This window comes from Panthera tigris, chromosome B3 (assembly GCF_018350195.1).
Source record: "Panthera tigris isolate Pti1 chromosome B3, P.tigris_Pti1_mat1.1, whole genome shotgun sequence".
Classification (NCBI taxonomy): Eukaryota; Metazoa; Chordata; class Mammalia; order Carnivora; family Felidae; genus Panthera; species Panthera tigris.
Window position 1 is genome coordinate 81,532,978 of NC_056665.1, and position 17,111 is coordinate 81,550,088.

Consider the following 17,111-nt stretch of genomic DNA (forward strand, 5'->3'; position numbering starts at 1 on the left):
CAGAGAACAGAGCAAAAGAGAGGGGTGTGGAGAGGAGATAGAGAAGATGATGAGTTCAATTTTTTACGTGTTGAGTCTGAGGAGCTTGTGGGACATCCTAGAGATGTGTAGTTGGCAGTTGAATGAATGAGTTTCAAGTTCTGAAGAGAGATATCAGTCGAAGTACAGATTTGAGAATGATGTAGACATGGGAGTAGATGAATTTGTTCAGGGAAATACCAACATGTAAAGGCTGGACAGAGTTAGAAGGGTGCATAAAGAAACCTAACCATGAGTGGTTAGAGGGATAGGAGGCAAACAGAGGTGTGCACAGTGGATGAGAGAATTTAAAGAAGGAATGGTCCACCTTCTTTACCTTTAAGTCATCCAATCTCTAGGTTCCCAAATATTTCACATTACTTTGGTCAGTAAATCCTAGATGAAGAAGAAAGAAAGAAAGAAAGAAAGAAAGAAAGAAAGAAAGAAAGAAAGAAAGAAAGAAAGAAAGAAAAAGAAAGAAAGAAAGAAAGAAAGAAAGAAAGAAAGAAATCATATCCAACCACTACTGTGTGAATAAGGTAGCCCAAGGTCATTGGTCTGTTTTATTTAAACATCTCTAGGTCCTGCTCCCTGTGAGGATTTTACCTATAGCAGAGAGAAAAAGAAGAAATCCTCTTCATACACTGTACAGCTGCACTGAAAGTAGCCAGCAGGGAGATTGGCCTATAAATACTATGAGCACATTAAGGTAAGTACATTTTAAAAAAGTTATGTCTTCTGGCTATGATTTAATGTGATGATTGGTGGAAGTGGAATTGAAGAGTGACAGGAAAATATTAATGGAAGGTAACACACAGTGCTTTGGCCTTAGAAAGAGCAGTGGGCTATATCTGTTCCCAGAGGGAAAGTTTGATGACTAATGATCTTAATATACACTTTAAACATTCTGACAGTGATGCAATGGGTGCTGCTTTTACTCTTAGGATAGCAGATTCTCCTATGCTCTGGTGGGGTCTCCTACTTCAAGTCTGTTTAGAGGACTACCTAAGGGTACAATGGCAGAAGCATCACGACTCCTATATTCCTATTCGAGGCTGTGGGTGCTGTAAAAGACCTACTATAAAAGGCTGTAGGTGGGTGCTGTTTTCCCTGCAGAGGAAAGGGAGCAAATCCAAGGTCCCAAGAAGGCTTGCTTTCCCAAAATATCGCACTCCCCATGTTGCTGATTAAGAGCTGGTGATTCACATTTAGATGCCCTTCTGCCCTCACCCCCATCTTAACAACACAAAATTTGAGTCAAGCTTGAACCTTGCTAAGAAAACAGTGTTGCTCTTTTTAGTCTTAGCAGCACTAGCATCTAAAGACAGCCTCCGTGGGAAGGCAGAACCTTAGTTACCTCCTCCCCAAGCTGTTGCAGGAATTTCAGACCTCTGCCTGCCAAAGCACTTTTATAGAGCTTAGGATTTTTTCTTTTCTTTTCTTTTTTTTTTTTTTTTTTGGTGGGGTGAGGGAATGCCTTCAGTGACTCACTCAACTTCTCTCTCTAGGCCTCAGTTTTTTCCTCCTGAGGGGTCTGGATTAGGAGATCCTTGAGGTCCCCCAGGCCTAGTCTGTGTCTCCACCAGTGGGGCCCAGTAGCAGAGAGCTTGTTCTCAGCCAGGCCCTTCCCTGGTGAGCTCAACTGGCTTCTAGAGGACTGCTCTGTATTTGAACAAGGCAAGTCATGATATATCAGTCTGCAGAAAGGGAGTTTGTTTGGAGTGGGAACTCACAGGAAGAGGCTTCTGCATTGAAAACACACATACCCCTGTGGGGGCTGGGAGGAAGATAAAGAGCCCTAGTTTCTCTAAGGGATCTAGAAATCAGAACAGTTAGATTCTGCCTGGCCTGCTCCTGCTTTGCCTGATTTCTTGGCCTTGTAAGTTTGTCTTCACCTGTGAAGAGGCTCCTGGTTTAGAGAAAGGGTATTGGAAGCAGACAAACCTAGTTCTGTTCCTTGGCTGATGTGTAACTGAGTGAGTTATTGGACTTTCTACACCTCATTTTCTTTATCTGTTAAATGAGGATGTCTTATAGGCCTGTCATGAAGATTAAATGAGAACACACATATAAAACAACAGTGTAGAGTCTGGCCTGGGGACACAGTGCTGTTGCCTCCCTCCATCCCCAGTCCTTCTCTGTACTTTTACCTTTTCTCGCATTATTCTTCCTGCCTGTATCGTTCTCTCTACGGCTCTCTCACTTGCAGTGCTCAGTGAGGTCCTCCTGCCCTTACAGTGCTTGAGTCCTCTTGCTGTCCCAAGCATGCATTACCTGGCTTCACACTCTGTTCACTACCTTCTTTCTATAATATTGTTTTGTTGATTCTTCCCCCCTGGATTGCTGACCTTTGATAGAAGGAATCTGTCAAATACTGGTTATCTTTCTACAGTACCTGGTAAGATGTCAGGTGCATAGAAGAGGCCTAAGCAATATGTGAATGAATGGATGCAGAAAGTTACAAGGAAAATGAGGGCACAGTGTATGGTTAAGGCCTGAATGCTAAATAGGCTGCCTGAGTTTGAATCCTGGTGCTACCAATTATGGACTTTGGAACTTTACAAATTGTTGAATCTCTGTTCCTCAGTTTTCTTATCTGCTCAGTGATGGCGATGGTAAAAACAGTACCTTCTCCTTGAGTTGTGAGAATTAAATAAGTTAGATTTGAAGAATGTAGACAGCAATGCCTGGCGCATAGTACTATGTAAGGACATTATTATTATTTTAAAGAACATGAGTTTAAGATTAGACAAATCTGATTTCAAAGCCTGCTCTACTGCTGACTAATTATGTGACCTTGGACAGAAGTTACTCATTTTCTTTATGCTCTAATTTCTTTATCTATAAAATAGAGATAATATAAATTGTTGTGAAGACAAAATTGAGGTAAGAGCCCAGCACATAGTATGTGCTTGATAATCCATTGGTGACTAGATGCCTGCTTCAGTCTTCCAGAAGTAAGAATTTGAAGTGCCTGTATGAAAATCATTGTGGTGGCTCAGGCCCCATTAAGGAAACTGAAAATAGGTTTGCCCTGACTGGAAAGGATTGAGAAAAGAGTGGAAACAGGGGTTGTGGGTGTATTGCAGGAAGGACTGGGAAGTTACTTTGTGCTGGTTGCTAAGCTGTATCACCAAAATTCTGACCAAATTAAGTCATTAAAAATACATTTGGAAGGAGCTAGAGACTTTTGCCTGTGTGAAATCCCAACACAGGTCCACAAGTCACCCTTCTGTGTATCTTTGATTATGTAACATGTTTCTTGTGCTTTGTCCTGACTTAGCCAGCTGTGTTACTATCATGGGGATGTTGTAGGTGTGGGCTAGTGGACACATGCCATCCTCTGCCGGCCAAGTGCATCTGTGATTCTCGGCTTCCAAGAAGGTGAAATATGCCAGCTCGGAGCATGGGTATCTGAAGGGTGCCACTTGGTCTCTTCTTCTGAAGCCAAGCTGGGACTCAGAGAGTCCTAATTTCTAGGGTTCAGTCTATTGATTCTCATAACCAAGATCGCATTTGGTGCTGAGTGATGTTTTCTTTTTATTTTTTTAATTTCTTTTTATTTTTGAGAGAGAGGATAGCGAGTGGTAGAAGGGCAGAGAGAGGGAGAGAGAGAATCCCAAGGAGACTCCATGCTGTACGCACCAAACCCAATGCAGGGCTTGATTCCAGGGACTGTGAGATCACATGACCTGAGCTGAACTCAAGAGTCAGACACTTAACTGACTGAGCCATCCAGGTGCCTCAGTGCTGAGTGATGCTTTAGGCCCCAACAGGAGCTATGTCCCCTTATTCTCTGCTAGAACTGAGGGGCCGAATGTTTTCTGCCATTCAGGGCAGAGGGGATCTGAGTGGTTTCAGTCAGGAGCCCCACTAGGTCCATTGTCCTTACAGGAGGGAGTTGGGAGGGGGAGCAAAGGAGAGGCAGGCAGGGTGGCCTTGACACTGATTACCTCTTTCCCAGTTGTCTTTGCTGTGTTTGAATCACAGGACTAGGGATTTAAACCTCTCCACCACCATCTGGATCTGTGTTTAGACTTTTCATGGTGCAAGCTTCTCATGTCCCTTTTTTCTGTCTTTATGCTGCTTCTTTGTTTGAATTTAGTGCTAAGTCTGCAATGCAATAAATTCTTTGGAAAATAAAAGTAATACGTGTCTACCTCAAATTACAAATTTGCTGCCTATTTGCAGTGTCATCTCACCATCTCATCAACATCTTGTGGCTTCACCGTTAGCAGCGCCAACAACTGGTTTCAAATATCGAGATAAAAGTACCTACTTTCTTTTTTCATTACCACAAAATTCTTTATTATTATAGTCTTATTTTCACTATATTCAGATGGGAGGACTCTTGATTAACTTCATTTTGCAGAGTAAAATTCAGATATGGGAAAGTTTAAAGAAGACTGTTAATTACATTCAGGTAGTAGGCCTGGCTACACCAGTTCAGTAGTATCAACCTGGCTGTGCACCCGAGGAGTTTAAAGAAACATGATGCCTAGGTCTCACCCGAGCCAATGAAAAATGACAGTCCATTGAGGAGGTGTCAAGTCAAGGAGATTTCAGTCTTTTCGGGTGAATCTCATGGGCAAACATAGTTGAGATTACTGCTGAACTTACTAAGAAGGCAAGATGTCATTTTCATTGTTGGAATTAGGAAATCACAGGAATGACTGTAAAATGACTGTATATTTAAAAAAATGTAACTGATAATGTTAAATTAAAACTTGCTTAATGCTATTACTTTTCAAACCAATTAGCATTTTGTTTGTGAAGGTTTTTGGATAGCAACAGGTACAAGCATTTGAATTTGTATTTTTTGTTTTAAAGAATAAAACTCCAGGGTATTAGGACCAGAAATGCTCACTCATTGTTTATCAGGACCTTATTGACTATAGCGAGTGTATCTCCGTGCTCTCCCCTACTCTCCCCTGCTCTCAGGCTTGTAGTCATTGCTTATGACTGTGCTAACCTTAGTGATTTCCAATGAGGTTTTGAGCAGAGTGCCCCTAGGGGGCTATTCAGAATTGCTTTCTCAGAGTAAGGCTTTTTGAAACTATACCCTACAGTCACATCCTTCAACCTCCCCATTCTGATCTGTTCCCTAAGGGTCCTAGTTAAGTAATACTATAGCAGTCACCCTTGATAATTGATAGGAGTGTATCTTTTGGCTATGTGAGAACAGAAATTAGGTTGAGAGCCACTTTTCTTAAAAGTGTCCCCAACACTGTTTAAAGTATGATATATTTACCCTTGACTTTAGAGGTTTATATGGAAATGTCAGGATAGTTGTCGCAAAAAACCTGGGATTGGATATTTTTTGCCTTTCATCTGAAAGTTTGATGCATCTGTAGTTGGGATTCTGTCCCTTTTAGGAATAGAGTTCAGAGCAAAAAGTAAACCATTCTGTGGAACATTTGCTCTAAAATGGCACCTCATGCTGTCTGAGTCCCTCTTGAACCACGAAAGGGATTCTTGAAGTTTCTAGCTTGGCTGGGTTGCTTTGGGAGCCAAAGAGAGTTCTAGTCATTAGCATTGGTGAGTTGTTGCTCATTAGCATTTGTGTGAACCAACAAAGGGTGTGAAACCCTAGCTTGTGGTGGGGGGGAGGGTGAGAGGGATTGTTTCTCCTTGGATTAATACCAGGGTTATTTCCCTTGGTGCAGAGCCATTCTTCTCTGTGTGGGAATGTTTAATGTTCATACTGTTAGGTGAGAGTCTCATTCAAAGAACTTATTTTAAATACACATTTTTCTCAATTTATATTAAAGAACCTACAAACCCAACAAAATACTCTTTGTCATGATGGTTTGTTCAGAAATTTGAAAAGGCATTCTGCTGTCTGAGAGAGAGTTTTCCTGCAGTGCAGGTCCAACAGTCATTCAAGCAAAGGGTTAATTGAGGCCAGAGAGGCTTCTCTGGCAGCCTGCAAGCTTTGTGCAATAGCCAAGCTGGGGGCTGGGAGAGGCTGATATTCATTTGTTTGTGTATAAGGCTTTCATTCCCAAAGTCTTAGACATCACATACCAGGAAAGATGATTGTGAAAAGCAGGGACAAACTCAAGTGGTTCCTGGCTGTCCTGGTTGCCTCTGATACATTTAATTCTGCCTGACAGTGTTTGCCACTTGGTTGTCTAAACAGAATTTTCTTCTCCAGTGGTGAGTGAAGATTAATTGTTAATGTCCAGTAGTCAATGATGAGTATTGGAGTAAAACTTTTAGTTTGGAGATCTTCAGCCCTCCCCTTCCATTGCACTACGTTTAAGCTTTACCCTGGATTTGTTATGCTTGATGAGGTGTAATGGTCTTTGACTCTGAGAAACTGTGCAGAGGGGTTATGCAAGAGACCCAGCTAGAAATGTCTCCCAGGACCCCGAAAACTCTGTCACTTCCTTTTCCTCCAGGTTTCCAAGCTCCTGGGATCTGGATATAGCAACAGCGCCCCCTAGTGTATGATAGGGTGAGGATGGGCTCCTGGTGAACTCCAGGAGGAAGTGTTCTGCCTTTACACAGTGAGTGAGCTGTGAGAAACAGGCAGCTTGCATTTATTTAACACTATGGCTGAGACCAAGTATGCAACGGCAGTGTGTCTTCTAGGTTTTGATAACGGAGAAAGGAAGATAGAAACAGCAGGAAGACAGTGGTTTAGATGATTGTACAAAGATGTGAAAGCTAAGGAGAGCCATAAAAGCGAATCAGATCACTAGGGAAGGGAGCTGTTCCTATGAACAATTTGCCATTCTTCCAAAGAATTCAAAGCTGGGCCTCCTGCATGGAGAGGAGGATGGATAGGGCCTGGCCACAAAGGCTTTCCATTGCTGACTGAGACAGGGCCTGCAACCGGGCCAAAGCCTTCTTTTAGAGTAAAACTGAAATTACAGACACTGCAAGCAGCAGCTTAAAGGCCACTAACATATAAATGATTGATAAACATTACCTGCCAACAGAATTTTGATCAAAGGAACTAGACTTAAGTACAACAGGGAGCAAAAGGAGGGTAGAGACAGACTACAGAGAGAAGGGAAGAGGGATACTTCCTTCCCTCATTTTGTTCATCCAATAAATATTTATTGTTGAGCAGTTATTCAGTGCCAGATTTTGTTTTAGGGATTGGGGATACAGAAGTGACTAGAACAGAGTCCCTGCCCTCTTGGAACTTATATTCTTTACATTTGCTAAGGGGCAGGTCACCACAGCTCAGTGATTTATTTCCAGGTAGAATGTGATTTGAGGACATGGAAAGTACCTACCACTCAAAACTGTGTCTGCCCCAAAGCAGTCTTTTCTGAAATTGCTAAACTGGAGCCCCTTGTTTATCAAAGATGTGTTCTCTGAGAGAACTAATAATGAAGCCAGAGGCTTTGGCTCCATACCTACTGTTTGGTGAAAATGAACAACCTAACAAGACTTAGAGGGATGAGGATACTGAGGGGTAGAGTTATAATGCTGGCACTGGCAAGTTGTGGCCTTGAGGAATTTATTTTTCAGGACCAAGTTTTCCTCATCTGGAGAAGCAGCTATGTTAATTCCTCCGTCAGATCCTTTCTAGCTCTAACATTCTTTTTTGCGTGGCAGGTAGCATCCAGGAAAGCACAGAGCCTGGAGCACCCCTGAGAACACTGGATAACTGTTTGGGAGTGGGAGTGGGACCAGATTAGACACTGAAAAAAAAGAGAGAGAGTATGGAGAAGGAGTGTGATTTGACCATTAAATCTGGGCTATTTAAAGAATGTTTCTGGGGCATTTATTCCTGGGTCCAATTTCTGACTAGAAAATGCCCCAAAGGGAAAGTGGTGGTGTGGATATGGTTGCTGCAGATATGGGGGGAAGCCCAATTATTATACTTTTATAGGTCAAATAATAATTATTTACAGAGCTCCTGGTTCTAGATCATACACCTGAGCTGCAGCTGCTTTAAAGAGCTTTGTGGGGTGGATATTCTTGTTGTGTAGTGTTTTTCCTTTCACACTCCTGTTCAGGATAGAAATGGAGTACCATAGGCTGATATTCTTTGAATCCTAGAGAGCAAGTGACCTACTTTACTATTGTGCCTGAAATATTCAATTAGAGTGTATTTTAGGAAACACTTTTTCAGCTTGAAATATGATTTTTGCTTTTGTGAAAACACACTGCAGTAGAGAGATACCCTTTTTGTTTTCTTGGCCGTTCTCGTGACCTAGTGTATAACTCTGGATACTTACATGACTTCTGTCCTTGGAATGAGGCAGTGTAAAATCCATGGGTTTCTTTAGAAAAGATAATATATAACTGTACCTTTATAAACACATGTGATGAAGATTAATGAAAACTTTGATTGGGTTTAGAAATTTAAAAATGCACAAGTTATATGCTGGACTCACTAACAGCTAGATGTTGATCCTGGTCTTTGCAGTTCACTGGTTAGGCTCTGTCTTAAAAAAAAAAAAAAAAAAAAAAAAAAAATATATATATATATATATATATTATATATACATATATTATATATGTGTATATATAATATATGTATATATAATATATATATTAAATGTATATGTACATATACACATATGCATATATATATTTATATTTTTAATATTTATTTTTGAGAGAGGGAGAGAGAGAGTAAAACAGAGTGCAAGTGGGGGGAGGGGCAGAGAGAGAGGGAGACACAGAATCTGATGCAGGCTCCAGGCTGAGCTGTCAGCACAGAGCCCAACATGGGGTTCAAACCCAAGAACCTCGAGATCATGACCTGAACCCTACTGAGCCACCCAGGTGCCCTGGTTAGGCTTTCTTGACTTTGCGGTCCTTTTTCTTTGTGAAGAGTTTTCAGCCTCTCTGTGAAGAACACAGTACTGTATAAACAGGATTTAGGGATGGAATGTGGGTGGAGCTTTTTATTTGCAAAATTTCTTCTTATACATGGCCAAGTTTTAAAGAAATCAGGCCAAGGACCAAATGAGAGGCAGAAACCTTGGGTGGCTTTGGAGTTTTCTATGTGTGTGTTCTGCCATCTGCTGGAAAAGGATCACCAAGCTTGGAAAGCTGACTGGCAAAGTGGAAGAGTGTGAGCACGCCTGGCACCTCCATCTCTCCCAGGGCTGGGCAGAGAACAGCAGAGCTCATAAAATTCCATGATGCACTTGGATTTCTGTTGGATGACCTTAATTCACAACTAGAGTTGTATCCCCCAGGGACTTCCCCACCAGTTGTTGAGCTCAGGGCCAGATGCCTCAGGCTCAGGCTGCTTTGGGAGCCTGTATCACAACTTCCTCTGGATACTCAGTGTGTTGACCAGGATTGCCTTGAAGTATTTTTCATTGGCTTTAAGTGGAAACAAAACAAAATTTTAGATCCAAAATAGGGGCCAGGGTGGCTGCCTTTGTTGTAATATCAATATAAGAGGGCCTATTGACCTAGTGAGGAAAGGAATGCAGTACCCTTTTTTTCTGAGATTATAATCTCTTTACTTTTTGGTGTTAAAAGCCCTTTTACAAAATGATGATATTGGTTGTGAGTTATCACTTTAAGCATGTATTTGCTTGACAAAAGAAAAGGCTACTGTAAGTCAGTTCCCTAATTCTTTCAAAACCTTCTCTTGTCTCTGAAATCCCAAAGTCTGGGCAGATGTGGTGTGCCACTCCCTGTGGTCTCACCTTTCCCTGCATGTGACAACTTGAGTGGAAAAGTGGGGTCAATAACTTCCATATTTTCCCTGGAAAATTCTCCGTGGATTTTTCTGTGCTGTGACCCACATAGAAATGCAAAAGTAATAGTGTGGTAGAATGAGGATAATATCTCTTCATTAACTGGGTCGCTACTTTATAGATGAGTTTTAGTCTGTAGTGAATGCTTGGCCTGGTTTCACACCCCTTTGGATCATTTTCTTCCTCTGGAGTTCTGGATGGAATGTGACCTTCCTGGCTGGATATGTATGTGGAACTCTCATGGGAAAAACTTAGATTTTTGGCACTCTGACCCTCCAGGCAACTAGGACAGGATGTGGACATCCAGCCTCTCTGTTTCTTGCAATTTCTCAGAGGTATACAGTACTTTTGAAAGATTTTTAAATGAGAACATGACATTTAAAGTCTATGATTAGTTAGGGGCACTTGGGTGGCTCCGTTGGTTAAGTGTCCGACTTCAGCTGTCATGCTCTGTGCTGACAGCTCAGAGCCTGGAGCCTGACTCAGATTCTGTGTCTCCCTCTCTGCCCCTTACCCACTCGTGTTCTGTCTCTCTCCCTCTCCAAAATAAATAAACATTTAAAAAAGTTAAAATTAAATCTATGATTACTTAAAAAATTCTAGTAAGTAAACTAATGGAATAGACTTTCTTTTTTATTAAAGGTTATAATTACAGAAGAGTAATTTTTTTCCCAAATTTTTAAAAGTTTTAATTCAAATAAAATTATAAAGCTAAAAGAAAACAATGAAAGTGGAGCTACTCTGATTGAGGTAGGGTTGGTATTTGATTCTGTGGAACCTGAACTGAAAATTGCTAGTGTAGAAAAACCGAACTGAAATTTATTTTTGAGAAGATATTTTGTTAAGAGGGCAGATTGTTGAGATCTAAGTAGGTGGAGGCCGAGAAAATTAGTTTGTACTGAAGCCAGAACACGTGCTGTCTTCATTGGAAATAGATATTCTCACAGAAAAAACTTTTCGTATATTTACCTGTTGCTAACAACTGCTTCTGAACAAGCAAGGACATTCAGGATTGCAGGTTGTGAGTTTCATATGGACACACACAGAGGCTTATGACCTAAAGACCATGTGAAGAAGGCAGAAAAATCCAACCTAGTTAAATTATCATGGGCCAGATTGTTAGAAATATGTCCAAGAAGTGATTTCATAAAACTTTGGAAACTTGGCTGAAAACACTGGCAGATCTGTATCATCTGGTAAATATTTAGGACTTTGTATATATTATCCTCAAGGAAAGGCAGTACACTGTAGAAATTATTTTTTTTCAACAAAAACAACAAAATACTGTAAGATTGTTTGCTTTTTAAGCTAATAAGAATTTTGGTAAGAGAATAAGTTTTTTTTCTAGAGATGGGGTGGGGAAGAGGTCTTATTTCTGACAAAATTAGTTCAATTAAAATTCTCTTTCATTGAAGATAAGCAGATTGAAGTTTGCTATGATTTTGCTTGTTAACTCAGCAAAGTCTGGACATATGGTAGCTTCATTTTTCATCACCTGGTGTTTTTTTTTGTTTGTTTGTTTTTGTTTTTGTTTTCTTGCCTGAAAGACCTATGAGATTTCATCATTACCTGCATCTTAAAATCTTAGTGTGTAACTGAATGGCAGTTGAAAATGTGAATTCTCCTATGTCTTAGGAGACTTGGAAAGCAAAAAGATGGAGTTCAGGGATAATACTCCCCAAAGGGAGCAATCAAACATTAAGGCCACATCCTGGTTTCCTCAAGTCATAGCCTTCTCTTAATGACACCATCTTGTATTTCATTCCCATTGGGGTTCACACCTGTCATCTCATTTGTCTTTCAAATATCCATTAATGTAAATGGATATAGTAATCATGCACCTGTTATACAACTTGGGAAACAGAGTCACAGATGAGGAGTTACTTTCCTGTCTCCCTTTTCTGCAATTCATTGTTCTATTGGTAATAAGTATAATAATTCACTAATTATGTCAACCGTTCACTAAATGCCCAGCACTTTACATGTATTATCTCATAATTTCTTGTGAGGTAGGTATTTACCTCAGATGAGGAAATAGTGGCTTATAGAGATCAAAAACCTTGCTGGAATTTATACAGCTAGTAAGTGGCAGAACTAGAGCCAACCCAGGTCAAATTCATGACCCATGCCTGAAACCATTACACCGTACTACCTCTCCAGTCATATGCTACTGGGAAAGCAGCTTCCGCAGCCCATTTGAACTCAGCTGTCTATGTCTGGGCTCTCAGCCCAGTTACCCTCCTTTACGTCCGGCATACAGAAAAGTTAAGGAGTTCATTTGGACCTCCTAGGAAAGTGTTCTGGAGAGGCAGCAGGGTCCTGCTCTCTAGCTAGGGATAGCTGTCACTTTTAAGACCCTCTCTAAGATGTTCTAACAAAGTACAACAGAGACTCTGTACATGAATATATGGTCTATGTAAAGACTCAGTAAACAGTTACTCAGTAATTTCTCAAGGCCTAAGCAGGCAAGCAGGAGGCCTCAAACTGGACATGCCTACCCAGTGTGTAGGCAGACACTATCTCAGTCTTTATTCCCGTCTGGGCCTCTTCCCCTTTCTGCTGACTTGGGCAGAGTCCCAACTTTTCCTTACAAAGAATCAAAACTAAGACTTCTTGGCTGCCCAAATCAGATCGTCACTAAGGTTTGGCCGACTCTCAGAAAAGACAGGCTGGGTTGGCCTGAACTTTCCTCCCTTGCATTCCAGGAAATTAAAACCCCACAGAAGGAACTTAAAACCAACAACTGTCTCCTTCATACCATAGTTTTGGCTTTGACTCAAAAACTGAATGTATCTGATTGCTAAGTAAATGGCAACTTTGGGGATACTGTCCAGACTCCCTAGCTTTTAACTCATTTATCTTTAGAAACCTAACCCTTCTCTTTCGGCTCCCAGGCCCGTATAAATGAAATTGTTTTGGGTACAGTTTATGCTAAAATAACTTTTTGGACTGTTACCGTTTTTAAATCCTAATAGTTACCTTTGTTACTTTGTTGATTACGAGTTTTCTAGAAGAAATACTTTTGTAGAACTTATGTTCTTTGGATCCTGTTTGTACAAAATTTACCTAAGGAAGGTGCCTTAAATGCCTGAGTGTACTATTTGTTTTAGAAGGAGAAGAGATATGTAAGCTCTCCATTTCTCTCTCTCTCTCTCTTTTTTTGTTTTTGGTTCTGTGAGCTAGTGAGATGTAACTTCAATTTCTCCCATTCCTCAAAAATTCAAATATCTCAGCTACCCACCACAATAAAATATCACAAGTGCTTTAGGAATTTTAGAGGAGTAAGGGTGTGGTCAGAATCCTGCCTTTTTTCTCCTAAACACAAACATCTATTTACTTTCTAATTCACCATAGAAAATGTGACCTTAATTTTAGCCTCTGCATATTAAGAACATGATTTCTGACATTCCATTCATTACAGCAAAAGTTCATTATTTTAAATATCTGGTCTCAGATGTTCATTATAATGCTTTGTTTCCTCTTCTGTTTCCCGAGAGGGAAGCAGTGTCCCTGCATCTGGCAAATGGGAAAGAGTTAAATAGATAAACTGTGACTCATCAAGCAACTCAGCCCTGGCCCCAGGCAGCAGGTGGTTCTTTTGATCTCTCACTAAACTCAGACTTTTACAGGAAACTGCCCTTGAGGAAGGCAGTTGAAGGGATTTGGCAGTTTTGTAAGCAGCAAACAGGTGAGCAAGATAATCCTTTTGCACTCCAGAGACCTTATAAAATAGTGCTGGAAACAGATGTATAGGGGGCCCCAAACATGGCCCAAACATGCAGTTTCTGTAAGGCACGTATTGTCCAATCATGAACCATAGAAGTATAGTTAATGATGTCTTACCTATGTCTTAAATCCCAAACTAAAAGAGAATGTGAGACCCTACTTTTAGCAGGTTTTCATATGATATCAAAGAAAGCTCTGTCTCTTGGCAGAGTGCACTTCCTTTTGGAAGAGGACCTCTAACCCTGCAGAGCCTAGAGTAATGAGGATAGGAAATACAAAGATCCACTGTGGGGTCACTGGAAATGATAATAAGGCAGGGGGCACTCCTGTTTCTGCTTCTTGGTTCCCAGACCCATGAATTCTTCCTTCTGAAACACAGGGCCATATAGATTTGTTACCTATATTGCATCTTGAAGGATGACACCTTATCCTTGTAGAGGATTGCTTCCAAGCTTGTATCTCAACTCTACCTTCAACCAGGACATTCCAGGGCTCTATCAGGCCAGTGGCTTCTGGCAGGTACAGTATGTGATATAACCAATGCATTACATGGTCATGGACCCACTCCACATGTCCTTCACTGTAGAATTGGTTCCTTGGTTGCATGCTGTGTTTTGTGGGATTCCATGTCTGTGGAATAGGCACCCTATGATCCCTGGATAGTGGTGCTGTTTGAGGCTCTGCAGATAATAAAGCAAACTCACACTCAGAATAGGTGTCTATATAGCAGGATTCTCGCACAGAGAGACAGGACACTGAGGCTTTCTTTGTCCAGGAAGCAACTTTATTCATTGTGCCAGCACTGGCTCAGTGGGTTTGTACCCTAAAAACTGAGCCCTGAGCACAGGGCAGTGTAGACTTTTATGCAATTTTTATTTCTTTGTGTCCCTTATATGGTGATACATATAGTCTGATTGGGCACAGTCCAAGTTACAGAGTCATATCAGAGCTATGCACACATGTATAGAAGTTGATCGGGCCAAGTTGCCTTTCTTTGTTCTGAGAAGGCCTCCACCGCATTCCTTAGGGAGGGGCTTGACCACACCTACTCCTATGAGAGTGAATCACTGATCCTTGAAGAGGTATAATGTCAACTTACCACCAAGTGACCAGTTAGTCTCCTTGAGGATTAGTGCCATATAGGATGCAGAGCATTAATCTCTGAGGTTGGAATTTCAGAAATGGAAGTAGCTAGATTGGCCATGGTAACTGGGAATCATGCTTTGGACCCCAGTATTGCCTTGGTCTCTGCCACTGTGGGTATGCACCCATCTTATATGTTTCAGGGTGGTTAATGATAAAGGCTGACTCATGTCAACTGCTAAGTCATTTTGCCTATTGTTCAGTGCCTGTTCCAGGTTCTGATGGGCATCAAAATGTAACCCAGAAATCTTCACACTTCATGCTCACAACTATAAATCTATTCATATGGATCTTTTTGTCTCTGATTTTCTGGTATCTTTTCCTTCTAGTCCCTGACCAGCCAGCTGCCTTCTAGCAGTTGTAGTAATTTTGTTCTTCCAGCTTGTGTGCTATCTATTGCTCTCTATTGCTCTGGGGACCCATCAGCCTATGACTATCAACAAGCTAAGTTTTGTGACTGCCTCTGGTACCATAGGCTCTGGCCTATAGAGCACAGCCACCACTGAAATTCTTAGTGATGCTGTTCCCTTTCTCACTAGCAAATTCCTGACAGCATTTGTAAATGAAGTGTCCTCTTGGCTCCACCATGAAATATAATCCTCTGGTGGGTCATTTGGCCAAACGTGATGCAGAGGTGGCCTACCACTGCTTGGTAGGAGCTAGCACATCCCCCATGCAGGGAGACACCACAGAGAACCTGTCTGCCGTTGGGAGCACATGCTACCTAGATGAATGGTGCTGCTTCCCTCCAGTATACCTGTTTCCCTTAGCCTCTTTATCCCTTCGTCTGCTGCCCGCTGTGGCAACCCAAGCATTTCCACTTTCCTTAGCACAGGCTATCATTTTCTCCAGGCTTCTAGGGGTCACATTGCTTGCAAGTTTGCTCCTTTCCTGGAGTCCTTGCCAGAAGGTTAAATCTCATATCTCAAGAGAGTGACCCGAAGAATTTATTCTTGCTTATATAGTCTTATATTCCCTCTTCATGGATCAAAATCCAGCCACAGAGGCCTTTCTCTGGGCTGTCAGGACATGCTGACATGGCACTGTCAGTCTGAAAACCGTGAAGGGAGAGAAGAAAGAAAAGAGGAAAGGAGAGGAAGAGCCTGAGACCCAGCATAGCTCTGAGACAATTTCAAAAGGCAGGAAAGGAACCAGAGCAAAGATTACCCTTAGAGGCATCCTGCCCTATCAGGAATGGCCCCACTCTAGAACCCCTGCTGGGTACAGTCACTGGCTGAGTGTGATGCAGGGAGCTCATGGCCTTGGCCTGAAGGATACCTTGAAGCCTAGAGGTGTATCTGCTGGAGATTGGCAGCTAACTACATGCTGTGCAGCAGGGAGATCTGAATGGCATTCCTCCATGATTGCCTCCCTGCCTGCCCCCCTCCCCCTCCATCTTCTCTGTCTTTAGTATTCCCTATCTTAAGGGCAACAACTCCTATTCGTAGGTCAAAATCATGAACTCCACATTTATTCTTTTTTTTTTTCTTTTTAAGTTTATTTATTTATTTTGAAAGGGGGGGGGAACAAGCAAGGGAGGGGAAAAGAGAGAGAGGGACAGAGAGAGAATCCTAAGCAGGCCCACACTGCCAGCACAGAGCCTGATGCAGGGCTTGAACCCTATTCTTTTCTTTTTTATATTCCCCACATTCAGTCTGTCATCATAACCTGTGACCAAACCTTCAAACCCTATCTAGAATCTGACCACCTCTCCTTACCTTCTCCACTCTCCTTGATGTGAAGAGACACAGGGAGAGGATGGCCATCTACAAGGCAGAGAACACCTGAAGCTACTAGGAGTTAAGAGACAGGCCTGGAACAGACCCTTGCGTAGGGCCTTCAGAGGGAGCATGGCCCTGCTAACACCTTGATTCCAGATTTCTGGCCTCCAGAACTGTGAGCCAACAAGTCCCTTTTGGTTAAGCCACCCAGTCTGTGGTTCTTTGTTATGGCAGCCCTAGGAAATGGATACAGATATCATCTTTCATTTGGATTACCACAAGAGCCTCCCTATTGATCTGTTTGCTTTCACCCTCTTCCTACAGAGCAGTAAGGATCTTGTTTAATGTAAGTCAGACTATGTCACTCCTCAGATCAAAAATCATCCAGAGGATTTCTGTTTTAGAATAGAAGCCAGAGTGTTTACACAGGTCCAATGACATGTGTCCCACCCCCTGCCCCTTTCTCTGACCTCCTTTTTTCTTGCCCACCCTGCTCTGGCTGCCTACCTTTAATCTTCAAGCAGGTCAAGCTCTTGCCCCCACAAGGGCCTTTGCATAAGCTGTCTCGAAATGCCCACATAGGCTTGTTCTCTTACTTTTTCCAAGGTGAGAGGAGGTGGAGGAAGCCTACTCTGACTATCCTGCTTAAAATCGCAATCACTCCCCCCTGTGTACCTGATCCCTTTTAACCTACCCTATTTTGTTCTTTTTCATAGTACTTATTACTTAACGTAGGATATAGATTATTATAATTATTCCTTATTATCTGTCTCCTTCCACTAGAATGTTAGGCTGTGAGGGAAAGGATTTTTGTTTT

The 17,111-nt window shown here is 41.8% G+C and overlaps 1 protein-coding gene across 1 annotated transcript in view; it reads left to right on the plus strand.

The window, feature by feature from the left end:
- Nucleotides 1-478: 478 nt before the first annotated feature.
- Nucleotides 479-17,111, plus strand: part of AKAP6 (A-kinase anchoring protein 6) — a 554,906-nt gene continuing 538,273 nt past the window's right edge. Inside the window, exon 1 of the mRNA XM_042989539.1 lies at nucleotides 479-727. The gene's annotated coding sequence lies outside the window, so the exon portion shown is untranslated. The remainder of the gene's footprint in view (nucleotides 728-17,111) is intronic.